Consider the following 15,147-nt stretch of genomic DNA (forward strand, 5'->3'; position numbering starts at 1 on the left):
AGAAGCAGAGAGGAGGACTGCAGGCGCCCAGAAGCAAAGGCGGGGTGGGGATGAACGGAATTTGGGGAGGCAGCGAGGGGGCCAGCCTGATTTATTTTCACAGTGAAAATGAATATTTACAGGGCCGTGACTTATTGATTCTCTTCACTGCCCAGAGAAGTTTAGGAAGTTCTGCGTGGGCAGCAGGGAGTTACGAAAGGGGCTGGGCAGAGGAGGATGTGGCCTGTGATTTCTGAGGGAACCAGCGCCCCCCCATTCCCCTGTGGAATCCCTGGGACTCATGGCTGGGGCCTAGCACTCTGCTGTGTGCTCTTCACAGGCCAGAGAAATGCCCCTCCTGGGCGCCGCCCTCCCTGCGGCCAGGGCCGTTTGCATCGCAGTCCAGACCTTTTTCTGTCTTTACTCTGAGTTCTGCTTTCACATTTTCTTCTTGACTTTTCTGTCCACCTTTGAAATGTGTGGGGACTTGGGTCAAGTGCCCTTCAGGTGAGCCTGCTGTTCTGACTGCCTTTTATGAAAGTATTTCTGGTGACAGAAGGATTCAGCCCCCCCAGGCCTTATTTTCCTTAACCCCGTGGTGGCTGCACAGAATACTGTTGACCTCTCTTTTTTTTTGGATTCTCTTCTTCCTTTGATCCATGAGAGCCATGGCCAACGCCCCCAGTTCTCCTCTTGATTCTCTGGGGGACCTGCCCTGTCCCTCCTAGCTTTTCTAATATTCCAGCATCCTTGGAGTGACCTTCCTTCACGTCTCCGTTGTCACCCTCGTCTTCGTCTAGATTTGTTTTACCATAAGGTATTAGGATAGTGTAGTTTGGGTTTGTTTTAAAATCACTCAGTCTATATAATGGACACTGAGTTTGTTTGGACTCACCCAGTGGGTAAGGCTTATAAGAGGCAGAGCCCAGATTCTTGCTGCAGAAGTTCAAGAGGCCAGGTCCCACCCCACCTCCCATGCCCTGGCATCTGGACTGTGGTCCTATGACTTCCACTCAGCTCAGGTGGCTTCAGGTCCAGGTGGCAGAGAACACTTAGACAGTCTTTACCACTGGGCGGTGGCAGCCAGGGTCCAGTGGCTGCAGGCGCATCCATGCAGTTCCCAGGCCCGGCCTGGGCTGTGTCTCCTGCCACCCCACCTCCCTCTCCACCATTTGTCTCTGAATCTGGACGTCCAGGCTACCCCTTGAAGAACTGTTCATTGTCTTTCAAACGGATTTCTCTGATGTTTAATGGAGTCAGGTAGTTTTTGTTGCTTTCACAACCAATCTTCATCCACATCAGGCTATTTTTACTTCTTTAATGATTTTTGAAAGTGATTGACAGTATCCTAGGGTCCTCATTATAATTTTAATTCATTAATTGAGTCTGCAAAATGAATGTCAGTGAGAGGGGGTCATTTATAAATCCCAGCTCTTACCTGGATGCATAGCTGTCGCCGCACAGTGGTGAGAAGTTCCTTAATGACGTCACCTTTTAATCATCCGGGAATTATGTATGTCCTGTTTGGTTATTGAATTTTATTTTCTAATTCACATCACCAACTATGGATTAATTCTTCAGTAACAAACATATCTGGTTGACTGGAATGCTCGTGTACGAACCCGTTCTGCTACATTTGCCACAGGCTGTTGATGGTTTTCATTCAACAGACCCTGGTTTTATAGTGAATTTTGAGGCAGCAGCACATTCGAGGGACCGCAGTGCTTGTGTTCAGCCCCATCAGTGAGTAAATTTTACCCATAACACTCCCTGAACGCCTACCGTGTATGGGCCTCTGTCTGAGGCGCTGGGCACGCGGATGAGGAAGGCCCTGGCTCCGTGCACAATGCCTGCCCGTGGCAGACACTCCGTGAATGCCATTGGAATTAATGACATAATCCCTGCCCCTACAGAGCTCTCTCTATGGGAAAGGCAGACACCTAACTGGCCTACCATGTATGCAAGTGCCCAGAATAGCGACTGATGGGAGTGGGTGTGGAGAGGGACGCTGGCTTGTTTCAGATGGTTGGAGGGTTCTTATCACGGTGTCATGGCCACACCGTCCAGTCCATGACACCTCCCAGCTCTCTTAGAATTGTCATGCAGGTCTCTCCCTCCTCGCCCTCCTAGTTAAGCCTGTGGCACCGGGTTTGAACTCCTATTAATAGGCCCCGTCAGCTCTCCACAGATCACATCTCAACAGCAAACAGCCAGAATCCCCAACAATGGCTTCTTGGCACAAAGCCAGTCCTCGAGCATCAAAGACGGATTCCTTGCATGTCAGCCCCGGTGCTGATAAATAACGGCCTCGGGATTCCAAACACATTATCCCCCGGGAAGGGCCTGCTCCTTGAGGGTACACTGGGCCGTGTTTATAAAACAGCAACATGGCCAGTGCTGGCCCTGGCATCTCAAGGAGAGCAATAGCCAGAGAGCCGACATTGCACCAACTTGGGAGAACTTGAGAAAACATGAATGAGGGCAGGTTTCAAATGTTTCTGACTTGAGACCCTACCAGGAAGACTGCTGGAGCCCGTAGGAACAGTGTAATGGACTAGATGCATGTGTTTTTAAATCCAGACCTCAGCACTGTGCCATCTTAGGCAGATCATTCTCTAAGCCTCCGTTTCTGTACCTGTAAAATAATGGAGACTAGGACCCACCTAAAGTCTGCTTTCTGGATACCAAAGCATGTTAATGGCAATAAATGGGAGACCTCGTTAAACAGAACTATTTGTCAAGCATACATTCTGTTAGTCCTCATATCAACTCTATGAGGTAGGTATTTTTATCCCCAGTAATGAGTAAACAGAGACTCAGATTAATTACCCGACACCCCAGATAGTGAGAGAGAGACTGGATTCAGAACCTGGTCAGCTGCCTCCAGTGGCCAAGCTCTGACAGCCTTCAGGGCCCCCTCTCTGCTGCCTTGTCCCTCTGCATTGCTCCCGTGACTCCCAGGGTCTCTCTGCTGACCTCACAGGACAGAGCAGTCATCGTCACTGCGTGTTCACCAGGCCTATTGGAGAACCCGCCTCGTGGGCCAAATCCCAATGGTAGACATGTGACAAAAGACCCCCTTAGGGACCCTCGCTGAGGTAGCTCAGCTTGAAACAGAATATTATATTAGACCCAAGCCACTCAGTTCTCCATCATCAGCATCAGAACCATTAACTAAAGCATATTGAAGGAAGCACTGGCTTTGAGGGGCTGGAGATCTGTGTGTGAATCTCGAGTCGGGGATTCTGAGCTGTGCGAATGTAATCGGGCCTTAATCTCTCTGAGCCTGTTCTGTTCTGAGTTACTGTATGTGGCTGGTTGTTCTCCGGGTCTTCCCCAGATCCACTGGCCCCTTCCCCACTCTTCTCTGTGCCCCAGGATCTGCTGCCTCCCCCTGCCGTCTTGCTGGGACTCCCTGGCCACGTGGCTGCTGGTTGGCTTACAGCGGGGGGTGAGAAGGTGGGAAGAAAGGGGCAGTGAGGTCGTCCTGCCTTCTCACTGTGTCCGTACCACACCTGTGGCAGCAGCGGGCTGGCCCCTCTTCTGGGCTGTAACTCTTCCTGGGGCCCTGGTGACACAGTTTCTACCCCTTGTCCCTCAGGCTCTAGGCGTCAGAGCTTCCTACTCTTGCCTGCCTCCAGCCGCCTCAGCGTCCTCTGTTCCCTCCTCCCGCCCACAGCCTCTGCAAGTAGCCCTTTCATCCAAATCTCTCCATAGAACTCTTGCAGTAAATTCTGTGTCTTGCTTAGAACCTGCCGGGTACAATGTGCAAAAGTTTGAAAACCCATAAAGCACCATCTATAAAAATATAGACAATCAACTTAGTGTTGTTTATGACTCTTTGGCCATATTTTCACCATCTGTACTATATTCTGAAGTTTGCAAAACTTTCCTGGTTCTATCTAACTATCATGACAGCCCAGAAATGAAAAAGCCAGAAGCCAGGGTCAAGGTCATGTTGAATATGGTGCTTCTGGGTCTGGTTTGCTTCCTGTTTGTGAATTAGGACACAGTCAGAAAGTCTCTTCGAGGAGTGGGTGCCTGGATGTGGAATGGGTAGATATTGTTTTTGTACATACGTGTAAATACATGTGTGTCTATACACATGTACGCATACATGGCATTTCTTAGTGAAGAGACTAGGCAACTGTCCAATGTACAGCTATTATAGCAACTCGCTTTATTTCTGCTCTAAGTGTCTCACTTTGGAGGTAGTTTATATTCATGATAATATTTATTTGAACATTAGCAGTTTCACATAAAAAGGCTAGCCTATTCATAATTCCTTTTTAAAAAATAATGTTTTTTAAGTAAGAATTCAATTTTCCTCAATGCCTTGAGAAACATTTTGCTTATTGCATATATATTTCATCTGTGCTTCTGAGCCCCAAGGAGTGAATTTCTGCATGACTCATAAGGAAAACCAAAATGAGTTCTCATTTCTGCTCTTTTCAAAAAAATATTTTTAAAAGGTCGAATACTTTTAAAAATTACCTTCTCCGATCTACTTATATGGGTAAGGTATCTTAGGATTCTTTTGGTCACAAGCAACAGAAACCAGCTCAGATGTATTTAAGTGAAGAGGGATTTTTCTGGATGAATGCAGGTGGCAGCTCAGTGAAGCTTGGGAACCTGGATGGCAGGAACAAAGGGACTCCGTTATGCGTGGCTCTGCCACCAAATAGTCTTGGCTGCAAATGTTTGCTGACCCTGAGTCACCCTGCTCAAGATTCAAATCCCAGGAGAATCAGCAGGGCCTGGCTCAGGTCCCAGGCACACTGCTTGGCCAAGGGAGTGGGGTCACTTGATTGGCAGTCCTGGTGTGTGGGATGGAGAGGGTGGTTTGCCAGAGGAAAAGTGGGTGCTGGGGCCGGAAGGAGGGAGGAGAAGCTGGGCCAGCAGGAAGGACAGACTCTACCACAGAAGTCTTGGGAGCCTTTACGACATCGTAAGACATTGGATATGATACATTTCCTTCTTTAAAACAATTTTTGCAATTTGGACATTGGGACATGAAGAGTAACATGAAGCTAGGGTTGAAAGAAGGCCACAGAGGAGGTTCTGACAAATTCTTGCAGAAACCACTGGTTTTTTTTCCCCCAACTGCCCTGAGGGGTTGCCGTCCGGAACTGCTTCCCCGGACACCTTCCTCCCTGAACAGGTAACACTGCGTGGAGAAGGAACAGCAATGTTTCCCTCGTCACCTTGAGAACCAAGTAATACTGAGAGAGGGAGAGGGAGAGGGAGGGGGAGAGAGAGGGAGGAGGAGAGGGGGAGAAGGGAAGAGAGGGAGAGAGGGAGAGGGGGAGAGAGAATACACGTGAAATGCCAGCATGTAGCTGGGTCTTGACCAGTCAGGAGGGTCCAGGGAGGACTCCTAGAGAAGTGATGCTTCAGCTGGCACCTAGAGGGTGCAAATGGAGGCGTGAGCCTGGTGCAGGAGGGTGCTCAGGATGGGGGCAGAGTTGTCAAGAATATTCCTTGCAACAAAACAGCATTTGGGAAGGCCTGGAGGTGTCTAAGGGCAGGGGCCTTTAGAAGCAAAGGACGTTCCTTTGAAGAGGATGAGGCATGAGGGGGGACAGAAGCAGAGAGGCTGTCAAACAGGGACCTCTCCAAAGAAGACACGCAGATGGCAGGTCAGCGTATGAGGAGGGATTCAACACCCTGAGTCATTAGGAAATTACAGATTAAAATGACAGCTAGATATCACCACACACCTATTAGAACGGCCCAAATCCAAACCTCGGGCAGCACCGAACATGAACTCGGGCAGGATGTAGATGAACAGGAGCTCGCGTGCGCTGCCCGGGGGGATATGAAACTCACACACTCTTCCCATGTGGTCCCCCAAGTGTGCTTCTTGGTATTGACCCAAACGAATTGTTATGTCTACCCAAAACCTGCACACAGATGTTTACAGCCGCCTCATTCACAGCCAGAGCTTGGAAGGGACTACAGTGTCCTTTAGCGATGGAAGGTTTAATAAACGGAGATGTGTCTAGACAATGGGATATCATTCAGCACTAAAAATAAATGAGTGGCCAAGCCATGAAAAGACATGGGTGACACTAAAAGGCCCATTACTAAGGGAAAGAAGACAATCTGAAAAGGCTACACACTGTTCGATTCTGACTATAGGACATTCTGAAAAAGATAAAACTATGGAGACAGAAGATTAGTGAGGAGGGAGGGATGAACGGGCAGAACACAGGGGATTTTAGGGGAGTGAAACTATTCTGTATTGCACTATAATGGCAGGTACATGTCATTACACCTTTGTCAGAACCATGGCAGGTACAACACCAAGTGCAAACCGTGGACTTTGGGTGATAACGTCCATGTAGGTTTGTCGATCATAACAGATGTGCCCCTTTGGTGGTGATGTTGATAGTGAGGGGGATTGTGCAGGGTTAGGGGGTGTATGGGAACTCCTTGTACCGTCCAGTCAATTTTGCTGTGAACTTGAAGCTGCTCTAAAAAATAAAGTTTATTCATTTTTATAAAAAGTGGAATTCCCAAGTAAAAGAGGAGACAAGTAATCTCCTTCAGGTTCCTGAGTGGAGAGTGGACTGGAAGTGAGCAAGGGGGGTCAGTCATCCAGTGAGAGGTAACAGCAGCTAGACCCGGGCAACTGGAAAAAGAGAGAGGCTGACAGATTGTGTTTTGGTGATAGAACTGACGGAACTTGCCAAGGAGTTGGATCTGCCAGTGAAGGGAAGGGGCAACCAAGATTGTGCCTAAGGACGCTGCTTTCTGAGAGCTGGAGGAAGGGCGGGCGCGGAGGGAGGCTGAGGAGGACCACAGGGGTGTTTTGGAAGGAGGCTGAGTGAGATGTATGAGGCATTTGGTTTGAGATCGCATAGGTTACCTTTGTTTGTTTTTACTTTGTGGCAATGGAAGTTTCACTCTCTGATGCCAATCTCTCAAAAGCAGCGTTTTCCTAATTTGGATTTTTACCTTTCCATTTGCATAACCGAAGGGCCCACGTTGACGGTTTTTCAAGAATCAAAGAAAAATCTGACTCAGATATGTATCAAGTGTCAAATTTCCCAGAAAACTACTTGCAGTTCTGAAATGAGTTTCTCTAGCTCTCTGTCCCTCCCTACAGAGGTTTCGAGGGCTTCGAGGCCACCCTCAGACAGCTCAGTCTTGGGAACCAAGCTCTCCTTCTAGGAGTCAGGGCAGAGGGGACAATCTCAGAATCCGTGCGCATAAGAGAAAACACTCACTGGGCACACAGAACTGCAGGCCGATGACATCACTCGCTAGGCTGGATGGCACCATTCTGTTTCCTTCTCAGTCGTCCCTCCTGGACTGAGCCTGTGGAGACCAGGGGTTTTATATCCTTAGCATTAGCATACATGCAGCCCCGGATGCTTGTGTACCAGACTAACATATAAATAAACCTTCCTTAACCTCATAAAACAGTAAAGCACAGAAAGATCGGATGTCCAGAGGAATGGAAAAGGCCAGTGAGAAATCCACTTTGAGCCAGAGGGTTTTTCAATTGGAGATTTGATGCTGTTTTACCTGAAGTCGAGTCAGTGGTGAAACCTGTAACCACGCAACCAGATGTTGTCTCTGCGCAGTGGCAGATGCCCCGTTGGACCTATGTCTTTCCCTGAACAGACTGAACTTGGTACTTCAGTAGTAATTTTGCAGACGTCTCTTCTTCTAAGGGCAGTGCAGTGTCAGGGTTAGGTGTAGTCTGAGGATGGCCATAAACACCTCTGTGAAAGCTCCAGATCTAAGCAACTGTATGTTCTGGAGAAAGACTCACTCTAACTTCTTGTGATGTTAATTCATTCGCTCAGCAGGTATTCTAGTGACTGGCCTAGGGCCTCCTCTAGGCCCCCAAAACAGCCCTTTGCTTGTAGAGTTTGCACTCTCGGGGGAAGACAAACCAGTGACCAACAAATCAGGTGCCGGTGATAACCTAAGTGCTTTAAAGAAAATCGAGCAGGTGTAAGGAGATAGATGGCAGAGAGGATGTGTGCGCTTTTAGATAGGGCTGGCCCGGCCTCTCTGATGAACTGACAGCTGATCTGAGTGAGACCTGAATGAAGGAGGGAGGGTGTGAGCTGTCTGAGGATGAGGCATTAGATAGGAAACAGCCTGCAAAAGCCTGGGTCGCACACCATTGCCCTTGAGTGTGGTTAAAAAACAAGCTTCACTTATTGTCCTTATTACTTAAAATAGACCCTTGTTTCAAATAAGCAGGATGCCAGGGGAATAATGGCCATGTATCCTCCCAAACGCCTCAGTTCCAGCAGTTCAGATGCAGTGACAGGGACAAAGCCCCAGTGGTCGGAACGTCTCGGCTACATCGCGGGAACACACACTCGGTGTATCTGTTTGTCCCCTCGCCCCTGATGATCAACTCCCCTCCAGCTATAGGAAGGAGACTTTGAAAATTACAAACAATGGAATATATGAGCGTTTGAATGGATTGGGGGGTAAAATAGCCTGTGAAGATGAAGTTTACTAAGCTGGGTGAGTCTAAGAACACTTGAGGGCCCTGAGTAAATATGTTGAGATCCCCTAAGCACTGAGAGGCGTTTGTTTACTGGTCCTAAGTAGGACGGAAAGAGGCCACAGTGATGGACGATTTTTGTTGGGAAGCGGGACCTGGAAGGCAAGTGACGGAGCGCTAGGGACTGAAGATACCTTAGAGGCCCAGAGAGGGGTGGGACCCAGGGCTCCTGCCCTCACTGTGCCTGCTGCCCCTTGGAGCAGAGCAGGATCCTTCTCGGGCTTTCCCAGTGCTGTGGCCGGGGCCCCTGAGCCCGCTGCAGTGCACTGGTATCCAAGGCCACCCACTCGGAGAAGCCACCCTGGCCACCCAGAGGGTAGCTCAAGGTCACACGGCCCTGTGTTAGTGCTCAGCATTGTACTCGTGCCCTTTGGTATTTCCTTATGCTCTCCTTGTTTATTTCTTTCCATTTCTCTTCCCTACAGGAATATAGCATCCATGGTATCAGGGACCTTGCCTGTCTCCTTCAAGGCTGCAGTCCAGGCCTAGAAGAATGAGGTTTGTTTCCAGTGAATATCTGGGGGTTGACTTTGGAGGTTGGGAGGAAGGTGGGTCTAGTGCAGAGTCATCGGCACATGTGTGATAGAGAAAGCCCTAGACGTAGGTGAGAAAATCCAACAAAGTGTGAATGGGTAAGAGGGAAAACCCGGGTTGTAACATCTAAAGAGGCAGTATGCACAGTGGGAAAAGCTGGGACTTTGGACAAGTCACTTAAGTTTTCTGTGCCTCAGTTTCTTCATCTGTAAAATGAGTTGTTTAATAGGACCTCACTTGTAGAATTATTGAAATAAATTTTATTACATATGAAATGCTTATTTAGTGCAGTGCTTGGCACGTAATACAGGTTATATAATTCTCTCCAATATATAAGAGGATATTTAAGTTAATATAAAAAAGAGAGGCCAGTTAAGAGTGCTGAGAAAGAGACATCTTTGTGAAGACAGAGATAGAGAGAGAGAAAGAGAGAGCAGGACTCCAGGAGAGCAGAGTGAGAGTCAACAAGGGGGGAGTCAGTCAACAGGGTCAAATACTGCAGAAAATTCCCCTAAAGGGGGCCATGAGGAGCCCTGGCTCTGTTGGTGAGGGAGTCACGTGGGTCCTTAGGAAGGTCAGGCTCCGAGCAGCTGCAGCAGAAGCCAGCCTGGGGGTGAGAGAGAAGATGGAAGGGACCTCGGTGCAGAGATGGCAAACTGAACACTTTCACTTCCTTTCCCTCTCATGAGTCACAAACTTGACAGCAAAGGGATTTTTGTTTTGTTTGCATAAACAAACAAAGAAAAGGTGAGAGGCGACAGCAACAGAAGTTTGGAAACTAAAAAGCGGAGGAGGAGACTTCATTGACTTAATACAATGAAAAAACTGAAGACTGAGGTTGCAATGAGGGGCACCCAGAAGCAAACTGGGCTGCTCTCCAGAACCCCAGAGAGGCCCCGATTAGGAGACTTTAGGTACCTCTGAGAGCTGGGGGTGAAAGTTGATGAAAACAGAAAGTCTGCTTTAGAAGCAGTTAGACTCATTGTCTCCCCTCACCCTTCCCCCGTGACCACGACTTTCCCTGCCCTGCACAGCCAGAGTGACTGTCTCTCCACTGGGGGCAGGAGACTTGGGGCAGAGAGGTGAACACCACAGTCAAACGGGAGGGGGAGGGGGGAGCCCCACGCTGAGTGGGGACACACCCCAGCTCCAGCTCCCACTCTTCCCCAGGGTGCCATGGCCAAGTTTAAATCTGCAGGAAGGAGAGGGGAGGTTTTCTCTGGATAAATGAGTGTCCAAAAAGAAAAAAAGCCTAAAGATACTGGTGGTTGGGTCCTCATAGGATGGCATGTAACAATATGAAGTAACTGTGATACATATCTTTTTTATTTTACTTTTATTTATTTTATTTTATTTTATATTTTATTTTATTTTTATAACCCTGACCAGGGATCAAACCCGCAACCTTGGGGCATCGGGATGATGCTCCAACCAACTGAGCTACCCAGCCAGGGCACATATCCTTTTAAAGTCAGTCTAAATGTAGCCCAGAGTCATTTTCCCCTTGGCCAGGTTCCAAAAATGCTTACAGCAACTCCAAAACCGCCCCCACACAAGCGGAAATGAAATAGAGGAGATTTCCTAATGGAATGCGGCAGCCATAATAGCCAATTATGGTTAAAATACCTCACTTTGAATATTTATATCACCACATGGACATATTGCTGGGGCTCCCTCCAGGGCCTCGGAAGCAAGAGATTCTGAAGTTTTAGTGACATTAGCTTCAAGGTTAATTTGCCTCTGACAATATAGTAAAATTTTGGAAAGTAAATTAATGTTTAATTTAGAATTAAAAGCATGCTAACAGAAAGGAAAACATTAACTGAAGAGTTGAAAGATAAAGTGGAGAAATCTCCCAGAAAGTAGAAAAAAAGATAAAGAAAATAGAAAATAAATAGGAGGAAATTTAAAAATCATCCAAAAAATCATCCACATAGTGGAGTTCCAGAAAGACAGGATATAAAAACAGAGGAGATGGACTTATTGAGGAAATAACGTCAGGTGACTTCCTATCCTGAAAAGGTCTTTGTGTGTCTAGGACAAAGCTTGGAAAATCAAGGCATCTCATAGTACAACCCTGCAGCACTGTGGACAAAGAGAAGATTCTAAAAACACCCAGAGGAGGAATAAGTAGTCATACGTGAAGTTGTGGAGTAAGAATAGCCCTAGACTTCTCACCAGTGACACCAGAAATTAAAAGACAAGGCAGCAACACCTTCAAAATTCCCAGGGAAAGTTACAACCTACAACTCTAATGTCCAGCCAAGGTATTAGTCAAGTGTAAACACTGAATGTTTAAAATATCAGACAGACATTGATTTAGAAAGTTTATGACACAAGCAGGTGTTTTAAGGATAAGTGAATTAATACTCCTTTAACATGGCAGAAAATCTATAGCTACTGTTTAAAATTGATCAAGAAACAGAGGTATAAAGCACGGGATTTAGAGACGTTCAGTCACCACCAGAAGGAATGTCAGTAAGACTTCAAAGTGATTGGGAGGGTCGGCGGACTAGGTGCCTCCCAGGACCGATGCTCTTCCTTGCAAGTTTTGCACTATTTGATTACTTTTAACCATGTGGATGTATTAATTTGATTAAAAATGATTTAATTTGAAAGTCAAAAAGGAAGTGAATGGAAAGATGGACAGTGGATAAGGTCGTGGAGGGTGAAGCATTTTCTCTGGACTGTGTAGGGCTCTTCACACATGTGAAGCTCTTTCTTTATTCCTCCCCATGACCACAAGAGGGAAATGTCATTATGCCATCGGAGAGATGAGGAAACTGAGGCTTAGGAAGTTCAAGGCCTTGCTCAGAGTCATGCAGCCGGGGCTGGGCCGTATTCAGGCTGACCCCAAGTCTGTCGTCTCCCATCACATAGTTTTGAATGTCGGCAAATAAGAGAGTGAGATGTCAATCGTGATCTAGTACAAGGGGAAGACGGTGAGTTTTGATAGAGGAAACACAAATGTCACCGTGAGTTGAAGGTGAAGAGTCGCCAGAGGCCAAGAACTGAAAATACAAGAGAGAAGGGATAATTGAGCTGAGTCTTGAGTCTTACAAAGTTGAGCACTGGGTGGGGGGTGTTGCCCAGGGAGGGAGTAACGCTTGGAGTGTCGCCCAGCAGAAACTTAGGGAGGAGGAAGTTGAAGTGGCAACTGTGACTTCTCCAGGAAGCGGAAGGCTAGTGATGCTGTGAACACAGAGTAAGGGGAGCCTGACTCTTCACCTGGGACCACAGGGAGTAGGGTTACCAGACTCAGCAAATAAAGATACAGCTCTCCCAGTTAAATTTAAATTGCACATAAATAACAAATCATTGCTTTCTGTTTTGTTTTGTTTTAGTACATGTCCCAAATGTTGCATGGTATTTTCTCTGGCAAGCCTCAAGGAGAGACTGCAAAGCATGTGTAAAGAACAGCGAAGCTGCTTTGAAATCCGAAATTGGGAACGGGGTGACCCCAGCGTGACTTGGTTATCAACGGGTAACCTCGGTGCCATGGGAAGTAAGGTAGGAGCGCTGGGCTTGGCTTCCGGGCAGCCGCAGGGAGCCGGGGTAGCAGCCAGGAGGTGGCTCGCGGATGCCGTTGTTGGGGCCGCTCCTGAGAGGAATGTGAAGAGATGGGTGTGGGAACAGAGACGTGGGATTGGCAGGGAAGCCGTTGCTGCCATTAGCTTTGCCTCCCTTCTCACTTTGCCTGGCGGTCGTCTCCATTTTCTCTCTCATCGCTGTGTACGAAGGGTGAGCACCACTCAATAATCATGTGCAAGGTTGAATCGTCGGATCAGTATCAGTGACCCTGTCCTCTCCAACAGCACTCATGAGAGCAGGACTGACTGGCCGACGTAATGCTTCGATGAGTCTGAGGTTTAAGGAGGTGATTTGGGGTAGTGGTTAAGAAGCTGTAGCCTGTCTCTGGTCACAGTCCATGTTAACCAAGCTGCTGCATATGTCCGCACTCAGTTTCCTTGTTTGTAAAACTAGGATGACTGGTACTTACAGGGCCATTGTAAGCATTACATAGGTCAATGTGTGTCACACTGAGAATCTGGAATACAAACACTAAAAGTGCAAGCTTATGTGAGATATAGGTGGATGAGACGTTTTTATGAAAAGTCATTAGTTTGCAAGATATTTGTGGGGTTGGGGTGGGTGAGTAGGCAGAGCACAGAGGATTTTTAGGGCAGTGAAAATACTCAGTGTGATACCATATAATGGACACATGTCATTATACATTTGTCCCAATCCATAGACTGCACAGCAACCTCAAGAGTGAACCCTGAGGTAAGCCATGGACTTCTGGGGATAATGATGTAACAGTGTCGGTTCAGCAGCTGTAACAAATGGGCCAGGTCTGCAGTGAGTGATGTTGACAACAGGGGAGGCTGTGTATGGTGGGGCAGAGGGTCTATGGGAAATCTCTGTTCCGTCCACTCAATTTTGCTGCAACCTAAAACTCTTAAGAACAAAAGAAAGTCTTAATAATAAAATAGTGGTAAACGTAAAAATAACGTTTAGTAAAACATTTCAGCCAAAAGAAAATGCTTCATGGTGAAAGAAAAAAAGGACATTCATTAGCATGCTTTTGTTGCAAGTTTTACATGCAAGATTTTTAGACTGCACGGTCAGGAAACCAGTGGGTTTAAAAGGCATTCACTAGCATAGCTTAGTATACATTTTGCAGACATTATAGCCAGGACATTGGTATGCGCTTAAAACTTTAAAGCTAGAGGTTTGCTTCCCTTGCAGTTCCTTCACTGTCTATTTTTTAAATTAAACTGTTTCTTTAGTGTAGAAATCATTAATCATTAAAACATAATGGTATAAGAAAACCAGTAAGATAGAGGAATAATTTTTAAATAGGTTTAACCTTTATTGTTGGAAGTATTACGGATGTTCCTCCCTCCCCCCGTTGGCCCCCTCTACCCTGCTTCTGCCCCCACCCAAAGCCTTCCCCACACTCGTTTGTCCATGGGCTATGCTTATGTGCACAGAAGTTCTTTGATTAATTCCTTCCCGATCTCCTCCTCCCTCTGAGATAGACCAGTCTGTTGCATGTTTTAATGTCTCTGGATTTGTTTTGTTCATCAGTTTATTAAGTTCATTGGATTCCACATATAAGTGAGATCACGTGGTACTTGTCTTTCTCCTACTAGCTTATTTAACTAGCATAATACTCTCCAGGTCCATCCACACTGTCCCAAAGGGCAAGAGATCCCTCTTTCTCATAGCTGCATAGTATTCCATGGTGTAAATGTCCCACAGCTTTTTTTCCACTCATCTGCTGATGGGCACTTGGGCTATTTCCAGATCTTAGCTATTGTAAATTGCGTTGCTATGAACATAGGGGTGCATAAGTTCTTTCTGATTAGTGTGTCAGGATTCTTAGGATATATTCCAAGAAGTGGGATCACTGGGTCAAAAGGCAGCTCCATTTTTAATTTTTTGAGGAACCTCCACGTTGTTTTCCACAGTTGGCTGCACCCGTCTGCATTCCCACCAGCAGTGCACAAGGTTCCCCTTTCTCCACACCCTCGCCAGCACTTGTCATTTGTTTATTTGTTGATGGAGCCATTCTGACAGGTGTGAGGTGATATCTCTTTGTGGTTTTAATTTGCATCTCTCTGATAACTAGTGAGTGAGCATTTTTTCACATGTCCTTGGCCATCTGTACATCCTCTACCTTAGGGAAGTGCCCATTCAGTTCCTTTGCCCATTTTTAAATTGGATTGTTTGTCTTCTTTTTGTTAAGTTGTATGAGTTCCTTATGTATTTTGGATATTAACCATTTATCAGATGAGCCATTGGCAAATATGTTCTCCCAAAGGTGTGTGTGTGACCTGGGATCCGGGGCTCCCACAGCATTGAAGTCTTGGAACCCAGCTCTGCCACTCACCAGCTGAGACTTAAGCTGCCTGAGTGACATTTCCCTCAGTTAAGTGACCAACAATGTGCTTCACAGAGCAGTAGTGTTAAATGAGATAATCTAACATGCCTGATAAAGGCCAGCGTGCAATGCACTTTAATTCTTTCCCTGTGAAGAATTGTAAATTAGTGGGTGGGTGCCAAGTCCCCACAGTGTGTTGTGTTGGGTTGAC

General features: G+C 46.8%; 1 protein-coding gene across 3 annotated transcripts in view; it reads left to right on the forward strand.

Moving 5' to 3' along the window:
- S1PR1 (sphingosine-1-phosphate receptor 1) overlaps positions 1-15,147 on the forward strand; it is a 128,812-nt gene that overhangs the window by 72,991 nt on the left and 40,674 nt on the right. The window contains exons 1-3 of one of the 3 annotated variants that reach the window (XM_081121705.1): positions 4,828-5,140; positions 8,941-9,013; positions 12,394-12,559. The gene's annotated coding sequence lies outside the window, so the exon portion shown is untranslated. Of the gene's footprint in view, positions 1-4,827; positions 5,141-8,940; positions 9,014-12,393; positions 12,560-15,147 lie in introns of those variants that run through there. The other 2 variants (XM_081121706.1, XR_013997735.1) reach the window with 2 other exon arrangements.

The sequence above is a fragment of the Miniopterus schreibersii genome (genome assembly GCF_964146895.1).
Source record: "Miniopterus schreibersii genome assembly, chromosome: 19".
In the NCBI taxonomy this organism is placed as follows: Eukaryota; Metazoa; Chordata; class Mammalia; order Chiroptera; family Miniopteridae; genus Miniopterus; species Miniopterus schreibersii.